Raw genomic sequence first — 10,659 nt, 5'->3', positions numbered from 1 at the left:
CCCGGGCGGGGGGAGCGCGGCGCTGCGGACCCGGGCGGCTGGCAAAGGACGAGGCGGAGGCTGAGGAAGGCAGCGAGGAGACCCAGGCTGCAGCAACAAAGGGCAGCAAGCGATTGGCCGGGCTGCAGGCGAGGTTAGCCGGGGACCCGGGTGGCCCGAGGCAGCGGCGAACGGTGCACGTGCTTGCAGACACGGGCGAGTGTGGAGCCGGGGGGTGCACGCCCGGCGGGCGAAGCCTTGCTCCCCCGCGGGATGGGATAGCGAGGAGGCTGCAGCGACATCGTTCTGCCTGCACTGGCCTAAGGCTTGCAGGCTAAGGGTGTGTATGGGGGAAGGATGCAAGCCAGGGGGCGGGCGAGTAGTCGCCCGGGACGGGACAGGAGAGAGGGTGGAGGAGGGGGCGGGATGGAACGCTCCAGGCGGCGCGCCCGTCCGCGCGCTCCGCCGCGGGAAGTGGAGGCTGAGAACCTCGAATTTTAACTTCGCGTGCCCGCCCGCGCGCGCCCGCCCGCGCCCACCCCTAAATCCTGCGGCCGCCGCCAGCGATCAGCTCTCACACAAACTTTAGCTGCGGGCTAGGGGACTGGGGTTGAGTGGGGGAGGGGAGAGGGATAAGGACCTCTGATTGGCATCGTCTCTAGCCAATAAGGCACAGCGCCTACCCTGCGAGTCGACCCAATCCATTCCTAGCGGTGGAGGGGGCAGGTAGGCGGAAGCAGAGTTGGCGCGGTGTCTGGGAGGGAGAAAAAAAACCTGACCAATAGATGCCCGGAAGGGGCGGGCACAGTGCTCTGTTGATTGGTACTGGCAGTAGACCCTCCCCCGGGGTGTGCCGCAGGGGGATGATGGGTCGAGGGGTGTGTCTATGTGAAGGCGAGATGACCGGCAGGAACGTGCCCCAATGGGCTGTAGAGTGATTAGTGAGTGGGTGACGGACAGACCCGTAGGCCAACGGGTGTCTTTAAGTGTCTGCGGTCTCCTCCAATGGGGCAGTGCCGGGGCGGGGCCGCAGCTCGGGTTTAATGAGACTCCATTGGGCTGTAATCAGTGTCATGTCGGATTCATGTCAACGACAACAACAGGGGGACACAAAATGGCGGCGGCTTAGTTCTTACCCCTGGCGGCGGCGGCAGCGGTGGCGGAGGCGACGGCACCTCCTCCAGGCGGCAGCCGCGGCTTTTTTCTCAGGCAGCAGCAGCGCCCCCGGCAGGCGCGTTGGTGGTGGCGCGCGGCCAGGTCTGTCGCCCGCCCCCCGCGCGTTCCCAGGGGGAGGAGATTGGGCGGGAGGGGGGCGTAAGGGGGAGCTCCGGGCTTGAGACGTCCCTCCCACAGGCCTCTGCGCGAGGGTCACCGTGGGGCCGCTCCGGGTCAGGCTGCCCCTGAGCGTGACGGTAGGGGGCGCGGGGAAAGGGGAGGAGGAACAGGCCCCGCCCCCGACTGGCCCTCCAGGACAAGGGGCGTGGCCCTCGGTTGGAGGGGCGGGGCGATACCGGAGTGGGGCGGGGTCAGGTAGTGGCAAGGTGGAGGCTTGGCGGGGGTTTGCTGAGTCCTGAGTGGTAGGAGCCAGCGAAGGTCTGGGGTGGGCTGATGAGGGTTGTTTTGCAGAGCAAAGTAAAGGTGTAGAAAGCAAGTGCTGAAGGGAAAGTAGGAAGGTGCTAAGTTTTGGAGATGTGGAAGGGGGACTGAGGGGTATCTGAGGACAAAGTGATGTAGAAGGGTGAATTACTTTGAGCAGAGGAAGGATGGACTTTGGTGTGGTTGTTGAAAGTAAAGCCGGATAGGTGTTGAGCAGAACAAGTACTGAAAAGTGTGAGTAGCAGGTGGAATTAGTCTGGTGAAAGGAATTATTTGATGGAATATGTTGGAAGAAAGGAGGGTTGCCTTACTAGGTCCACTGTTTAGGAAAGCATGAATCTAACGTGGGAAAAATGGTCAGTGTCATTGGGAGCGTCTCCAAGAGATATGTGAAGGGGCAGTTGGCTACTTAGAACTTGCAAACCGTGAAGTGGAACATCTCATGGGGAGAGAAGATTCAGGGGTTGGAAAAGGCGGCAGGTGTGAGGAAAGATGGGCACAGGTGGGCAACAACTCCGGTGAATGTGATTTGGTGGACTTTGGCTTGAGGTTGGGGCAAGAAAGGTGTGGGAGACAGCATTCATTGATAGGTTGGATTTTTGGGCAAAATTTGAGCTGGAGACTTGAAAGTGGAGAAGGATGCTAGGAAAAAAAGCATGTGAACTACTTTGGGAAAGAACTTTGGGGATTTTTCCTTTTGTAAGTACTTCAGAATGGACATAGTGTGGAGAATTATGGGAAATGAAGCTGCAAAGGTAGTGCAGTTGAAAATGAGTTGTGTTGAGATAGGTTATGTGATTCTCCAAAGAAAACTTTTTTGAAAACATTCTCCCTGTCTTAGGTATACTTTATACACTTTCTGAAATAGCCCGGAAATAAGACTTTCTTATTGATAGGTTTGTAACACACATATTAAAATGAAAAGACAGTACTTTTATTGTTTTCAGGAGGAAAAGGAAGGGATGAGTCTTAGCTGAGACCTTCCACTCAGAGTTAATGGTTGGGAGGTGAAGTGATTATTAGGAAAGAGAAAGGAAAGATTTTAACATAAAGGAGGATCAGTCTTTACTTAGAGAATGGCAAATGAAATGTGGATGGGAAAAACAGAGTGAAGGGAGCCTACCACCCACCCATTGCCGTAGAGTTAATTTTGGCTTTAGTGACCCTGTAGGCCAGAGTACACCTAACTACCCCATGAGGTTTCCACGACCTTTACAGAAACACTGCCATCTCTTTCTCCTGTGAAGTAGCTGGTGGCTTTGAACTGCTGCTTTGTGGTTAACAGCTGAGCATTTAACCACTGTGCTAGTGCTTGCTCCTCTTGCAATTTTAAACGTATATGTACACATATACACACACGTACATCTTTTTATATGCACAAGTTTCGATAGGTGTCTCCCAGTAGATCCAAAAAGACTACCATACTTTGGAGCAGTTGTGAACAAAACTGCTATGAGCATTCCTGAACATTGCCATCTGGTGCACATGTGCATGGATTTCTTGAATGTACATCTAGGAATGGAATTGCTGGCTCACAGGTAGAGTGACTATCTTGGTTTGTACCTGTTATAGTCCAGTATAATTAATATAACACTTTTAATTCCCAAAAGTGTCTGGGTTTGGATCTTAAGTTGTGTGGTTTCTGTGATCATAGAATACTTTTTATCTTTAGGTATCTGGCAAGCTGTCTTTTGGAAAGATACTAGGTTATGCTTCCTTCAGTGACATTGCAGTTGCTTTGCTTATTGTCCTCTTCGAATCTCAGCTTTGTTAAGCTTTTAAAATTTTAGAAAATCTGGAAATTGTTCCCAGGCTGACCCTTGGAGACAAGGGTTTTGAAGCTTTATCACATACTTTGGGCATGTTGCCAGGAGTGACCAGTCCCTGGAGTAGAACAACATGCTTGGATGGATGGAGAGACAGCACAGGAAGGGATGACCCTGAATGAGATGGATTGACAGTAACTGGGTTAATAAGTGCAGGTGTGTCGGAGACAGTGAGGTTGGCTCAGGGTAGAGCAGGATTCAGAGATGTTTGTACATAAGGTCGCTGAGAGTGTAGTTGACGATAACAAACAGCAGTAGTGTTTTTATGTATTGGCCATTTGAAGATTCCCATTTATGAAACTTCTGTTTAAATCTTTCTCTCACCCACTCCAGTTCCCTTCACAAAACTGGGCTGTATGTCTCCTATTGCGTATTTAGAAGTTTGTTGTTTACTCTGGATATACATCTTACATATTACATATTTCATATTACAAAATGCGTGCTTCCATTTTGTGGTTTGCTTTTTCATTCTCTTCATGGTGTATTCAGTGAACATAAGTTCTTAATTTTATCGGAGCAGATTTATTGGGCTTTTTTTATAGTTAGTGCTTTTGGTGTTTTACTTTAAGAGCCTTTTCCTACTTCAAGGTCAAGAAGATCCTCTCCTATGCAGTGTTATCTAAAAGCTTTATTGACTTAGGAAGATGTAGAACTGTGAGTAAAATACACTCTTCTTGACCCTAAAACTTGTCAGTACAATCTGTTTTGCTTTACTTAATTTTCTTCTATTTCATCTTTTTTTCCATAAAATAATTATTTTGTGATTTTAACGAAAGGCTGCAGAAAAATTAGGTTTTCATTCATTCATTATTGCACATTTTCCTCACACCCCTCTTCCACTTCACTTTTTTTTAAAAGCCATTCATTGCTGCACAAATTCCTCCTTGCTCCCCACCCCCACAGTCCTTTCTGCTATGTGTCTCTTATTCTGGATGTTGTCTTATGTACAATGCCTAATCATATATTTCTTTTAAACAGTTCTTTCCCTCATCTGTTTATTCCATCAGTTGAATTTTCGCTAAGAACTAGATACTGTCTCTTGGGAGAAAATGACCATTTAGACAAAAATTCCAAATTACTGTATACAAGTCTCCAGCTGATTACACTGTCTTTCGTCCCCTTTTTATGAGCTAGTATTTTCATTGTGTTCCTGTTAGGTGCCTGCCACTATCCTTGTGTCTTTGCATGTTTGTTACCTTGTAATAAGTAGTGCTAGTCCTTGCCTAGTGGTAAGGAGTTGTGCTGCCAACCCAGAGGCACACATCCACTAGCTGCTCTGAGGGAGAAAGATGGGCTATTTCCTCTCCCGTCTACAGACTCTGAAAACCTGTTGGAGGGTCAACTGTGAGTCAGTTCTGACTTGAGGGCATGTGAGAACAACAACTACTAGTTCTGTAAAACAGATATATTCTCATTGTTACAGTTAAGAAAACGGATCTAGATTAAAACAGCATGCCTAACATCTCACAACTTAAGATACCTTGCAAAGTGGAGCCTCAACTCCTGAGCTATTTAGGTACTCTCCAGGATAGCATAATTGCATATTGAATATGTTTTTGCAAGACTGATAATACCTCAAACCAATGAGAATGATTTTCTTGCTGTTAATGTAATATGGAATTCTAACTATATACTTAAAACCCAAACCCAACTCACTGACCTTAAGTTGATTGTTAACTCTTGACAGTTCTTTGTCAGATTCCCAGGGCCTTAAATCTCAATTGTATCCAACTGTCTCATCTTTCTGGCAGAGAGTATGGTTGGCTTGAACTACCAGCGTTTTGATCAGCAGTGCAACACTTAACTTACTGTGCCACCAGGGTTTCTTCAAAGTGCATATGGATAGTTACTATGAAACTGGCACAGTGACTGACCTCTGTGTGCGAGGGGAAGGGCCTTTGGGTAGGCTCTAGCAGCTCTGTAAATGTCAGCAGTTGGATGCAAGTGTGTGTATATCTATGTACTCATTTTTAAAATAGGCTTCAAATTTTCTTGAAATTCTTAGAGAGGAACCGTATTTGTTTTCTGGATACATGGTTTGAAGAGTTTTGTGATAAAATTAACACAGAACTCCGAAATGATCTGTATTTTCAGAATAACCTTTTAAAAGTTCAGATGTCAGATTTTCTTACTGCATTATTTGTTCTCAGTCTTTGTTAAAAATCAACTAAAGCAAAATTATAATTAAGAAGAAATGTAGAATTGAGTAGGGATTTTTAATTGCAAAAAAAAAGAGACACTTCAAATTTGGTTGATTATTTCTTAAGTGAGAGTGCTTAGTTATAATATCATCATTACTAATCAGCATGCCCTGGCTCCAAAGGCCTGAGGACTTCAAATGACTTTTCATCTTGTCTCTGAAATCCTCTGTTTTACAAGGGATCAAATTTCCTGTGAGGTTCCTAACAGCGTGATTAAATTTTAGAGACGGAAACGATTGAGCACTTAAATGCAGGGATGACTATGCAAACCTAATTCATGGGCTTCACCAGGAGATTTGGGACATGTCACTACTAATTTATGATGATGATGTTGAAACTAATCTCTGCTAGGGATTATGGAAGCCATAATAGTTTATTGATGGTTCAGTTATTGTTTGTTGAGGCAGATTTACACAATTATAGTTTAATGACATAACAAGGATATTGTCAACTAGGAGAGCATGACATGAAAAATTAAACTTCCAATTAATACAATATGTATTAGTTGAAATGATCATTTTCATGGTGATTTAGTCTCTTAGAAATCCTTGGAAAACATTATTAGCTTATGAATTGAAAACTTATTATGTTAATGAATACTGAGAAAGAACTTTGTGTTCGTCTGAAAAGATGAGGAATTAAATTTTCAGTTCATCTAACACTCATTGAGTGCCTGCTCTAGCCTTATTCCTGAGCTAGACTCATACATAAATGAACATATTTGCAGTATGAAGAGTTGAAATGCTTGTTGCTTCTGTTTCTTCCCTCATTCACCCCTCCAGCTCATTGTCGATTAGATACTATTGACAGAGTTATTCAGACATTCAACACATTTGTGTGTGAATGTATGTGCTTACACTCCACTATTCATTATATATGGAAGCCTGGTGGTGTAGTGGGTTGTGGGTGGGACTATTAACTGAAAGGTAGGCAGTTCAAACCCACCAGTGTATCTCCCCATGAGAGAGATGATTCAGTCTATTTTTCCTAAGACTTTACAGCCTTGGAAACCTTTTGGAAGGTCTCCATGAGGTGGAATTGATAGATGTCAGTTAATTTTTTTAAAATTTTTTTTTTAATCTATAAAGCACTTCCATTGTGTCACCTACTTGTGCAGTGGTTTCCTATTACTTCATCTGTCATGTTCACACTCCTCAGCCTGGCTTTGGCCATATTTTATTTCTTTGTTTATGCCTACAGATTTATCCCTCTTTAATGCTGTGAAGCAACCAGGGAAAAGACAGGAGTGATAGTCCTTTATGTCCCTCCTCCTCTTACTGCGGCTGCAAATAGTTAAGTTCTTGAGGAAGAGTTGCCATTGTTACTGAAGGGTTCCTCCCACCAGGACATGGCACAGGTCAAACACGTACCAGAGAACGATGAGGCTGATCAGGCCAAACCTGAAGTCGTCAGTGAAGGAAAAGTTGATACCATGCTTGGCCATATTCACAAGAAAGGAAGAGTTAGTATTGTGCCAGATTTGGCACCCTGCTTTGATGAAGTGATTAGCCAAGTGACACAAATTGGATTGGGGCAGTCTTAGTGTATACGCGTAGGAGGTGATCCTTTTAATAAAACATACTTTACTGATTTCTTTAAGTCTTTCTGAGTGATCCAGACACACATGGTATCATATTAATTCGTGGTAATGCATAAGGAGATGGGACAGAATATTTGAAGCAGCATATGTTTAAATGCCAAGTCTGTGGTGTCCTTTATTGCTGTTTTAACTGCTCCTCCCAGAAGGAGAATGGGCCAAAAAGGGGCATTTATTGCTGAAGGGAAAAATGGCCTGAAAGTGAAGCTAGGATCTCTGTCCTTTAGAATTCTAGAATATGTCTCCTGCACAGGTGGGAAGCACCATAGTTTAAAAGGCTCAGAGTCCAAGTTCAGGGTGAACTTCTAGGGGGAAAACCTTATTTCCTTCCTCATCTTTTGGCCTTGTGTCCTCTGTAGGTCTGTATGTGTCTGGGCTGTTCGTATCAAGGAGCCTTGTCAAGAAGGGCCCAGGTCCAGAAATATGCTCTCTACTCCTGGCGATTGTTTATTTGCAGCCCACTCACATCCATCCATTTTATTTTGTTTGCTGCTTTTGTTTTTCATTCTTACCTTATGTGCCTTCTCTTAGTATCCCTTCATTAACTGGTACATTCATTCATTTATGTTCACATTGTAGTCCTATGAAATTCCAGACATATAAAGCTGAATCAGACATGGTTCTAGGTAGAGAGGTGAGGTTAGTACAAAAATAAGCAAAACACAAAGTATGAAATGGACTGTGAAATAATAAGAAAGCAGAAAGCATTTTTGTTAGACAAATAGATGTAGGTTTCCAAGAGGGCATGACAGATTTGGCCAAAAAGTGGGACAGTTACCAAACTTCTGCATTGTCTTTTAATGTCCCGTGGTACATCCATTCACAGGATGTTCTGTGCATACTTGTTTTCACACTTTTTTCTTTTCGTGTAAGCAAAGAAGCCCTTTCTCTGAAGGAATCTTAGGAGGAAGCACAGTATGGGAAACAAACTGGAACTGCCCTGTTAAACAGCTAACTTGGTACAGGGGGTTATGATGGTCCTACAATGTAGTGCAGGGGCAGGGACAGGCAGTTTGTCACATGGGATCCAAGGAGTCTAGTTTGACAGCCACTGGGGAGGAATGCAAGACCATAGGCTTTGGCAAAAGAACCAAATGTTTACTGCTCCTGTACTGCTCCATGACCACTGATGAGGCTGCGTTCACTAGAAAAAGACATCATGTTTGGTAACGTAGTTGTTTTTAGGTGTCCTTGGGTCGACCAGAACTCATAGGGACCCTGTGAACAGATCTGAAGCTTGTCCTCATCACAGGCTCTGCTATGCTCCAGGCCATTGAGCAGTCACTGTGTCAGTCCATTAAGTTGAATGTTTTCCTCTCTTTGGTATCCTCTGGTTTTCCTGCGTGATGTCTTTTCCTAAGACTGGCCCCTCCTCAAGTATGTGAGATGAAGCTTCATCAAGTGAGGAGTCAGTGAAAATGAGGATAACTCTCAGTGAGAAGGGCTGACAGAAATTTGGAGATACTGTTGTTGTTTTAGTATTAATTTTATTATTTATTAATGTTAAGTACAAAATTATTAACGACAAATGTAGCTAAATCATTCTGGTTCAGTGCTTTCAAGTTAACTCCAGTTCAGTGATTCTCTGAAGAAACTGATAGGAATATTGAGCAATCCTTACAACCTCTGACATGCTCAAGCCATTGTTGCAATCACTGGGTCATTACATATACTTCTCCTTCTCTGACCCTCCACTTTTCCAAAAGTAATATCTTTTTTCCAAGAACTAGCACCTCCTATATACAAAATATACTTAAATTTTGTGAGATGCCTCCTACAAGCACTGTGGTTAATTAAATACCTTCCTTTTTAAAAACTTTTTTTGTGTGTGTTTACCGTCAAATCGAATCTGACTGGTACAGGAGGAATTTGTCCCTCCTTCTCCATCAGAGCATCTGGTGGATTCAAACTGTATACCTCTGGGATTGCAGTGCAGCTTCTTGCCACTAGGCCACCAGAGCTCCCTGATTAAATACCTTCTAAGACAGATTGTTCTTTTGGTAATGTGTAGTATATAATATTCTCTTCACCAACCCCGCAATTAAACAGGCAATTCTTCTTGGGTCTTCATTACTCATTGTTCCACTTTTTTCATGAATGCAGAGCAATGGAATATACCATTACTTGGGTCAGACATACCTTAGTATTTAAACTGACACCCTTGCTCTTTAGCAATTTAAAGAGGTTCTTGACTGCAGATTTGCCAATGTAATACATTTGTTGATTTGACTGCTAGAAGCATGGATGTTAATTGTGAATCTCAGTAAAATTATATCCTTGAGAACTTCAATTATTCTTCATCGATTGATTCAGTGACTGGGTTAATCGGGGTGGGTGTGTTGGAGACTGAGACTGACATAGAATAGAACAGGGTTTAGGGCTGTTGTACATATAGAGTCGCTATGAGATGCAAGTGATTCGATGGCACATAACAACAAGTGTCGCTTATTCAAGTTGTGAAAATTTGTGTTTTCTTATTGTTGAAGTGTAATTCATACTGGAAGAAGATTTTTATATTCTTTAGGAAATACTTCAGATCGTCACTTTCAGCCAGATAAGTTGTATCATCTCAATAAGTTGATGTTAGTCTTCCACAAATCCTAGTGTCACATTCTTCTCCATATAGTCCAGCTCTAGAATTATTTGCTCTGCATATATATTTACTAGGTGTTGAAAAAGTATATAACCCTGATGCACACCTTTTCTGATTTTAAACCATGTAGTAGCCCCTTGTTCTGTTTGGATGACAGCTTCTTGATTTATATATAGATTCCATATGAGCACAGTTAAGTGTTCTGGTATTCATATTCTTAATGTTATTCATAATTTATTAGTATCTATAACATTTAATGGCTTTGCATGATCAATAAAACCAGGTAAACATCTTTCTGGTATTCTCTGCTTTCAGCCGAGTTCCATCTGACACCACCAATGATATCCTTGAATCCATATATTTGGATTTCTTATAGTTCCCTTTATATGTATGACTCTAGTCTTTTTTTTTTAATAATTTTCTGCAATATTTTCCTTGAATGTGGCATTAATGGTTTGTTTGGTTTTGAATACTGGTTTACTTACAAAGTTCATCCTATACATTATTTTCCACACCAGATCTTTTTCCTTTTCTTTACCCTCCACTCATCAAATTGTGTGACCCTGTGATTAAGCCCCCCGCCCTCCCCCCTTAGATCCTCATACTCATTCTACAGTAATGGTTTTATACAGTATTTGTCCTTATGAGACTGAATTAGTTCACTTAGCATAATACTGCAGTCCCTCCCTTGTTAGGTAGTAATTTACAAAATCATTGTTCCTGTGTGTTGCATAGTATTGTGTGAATGTACCATAATTTCTCAATCCATTCCATTGTGGTTGAGCATTTGAGCTGTTTCCATGTTCTTGCTATGGTGAATAACACTGCTATGGACATTGGTGTAGAAGTAAGTCTCTGTTTATGCCT

The 10,659-nt window shown here is 43.2% G+C and overlaps 1 protein-coding gene across 3 annotated transcripts in view; it reads left to right on the top strand.

Moving 5' to 3' along the window:
* Positions 1-859: 859 nt before the first annotated feature.
* The window catches only part of KAT6B (K(lysine) acetyltransferase 6B), a 288,543-nt gene continuing 278,743 nt past the window's right edge, over positions 860-10,659 (top strand). For all 3 annotated transcript variants that reach the window (XM_006887508.1, XM_006887507.1, XM_006887506.1), the window contains exon 1: positions 860-1,236. The gene's annotated coding sequence lies outside the window, so the exon portion shown is untranslated. The remainder of the gene's footprint in view (positions 1,237-10,659) is intronic.

This window comes from Elephantulus edwardii, unplaced genomic scaffold (genome assembly GCF_000299155.1).
Source record: "Elephantulus edwardii isolate Elephantulus edwardi_28Jun2011 unplaced genomic scaffold, EleEdw1.0 scaffold00058, whole genome shotgun sequence".
NCBI lineage: Eukaryota > Metazoa > Chordata > Mammalia > Macroscelidea > Macroscelididae > Elephantulus > Elephantulus edwardii.
This window is presented reverse-complemented; position numbering and strand designations above follow the sequence as displayed.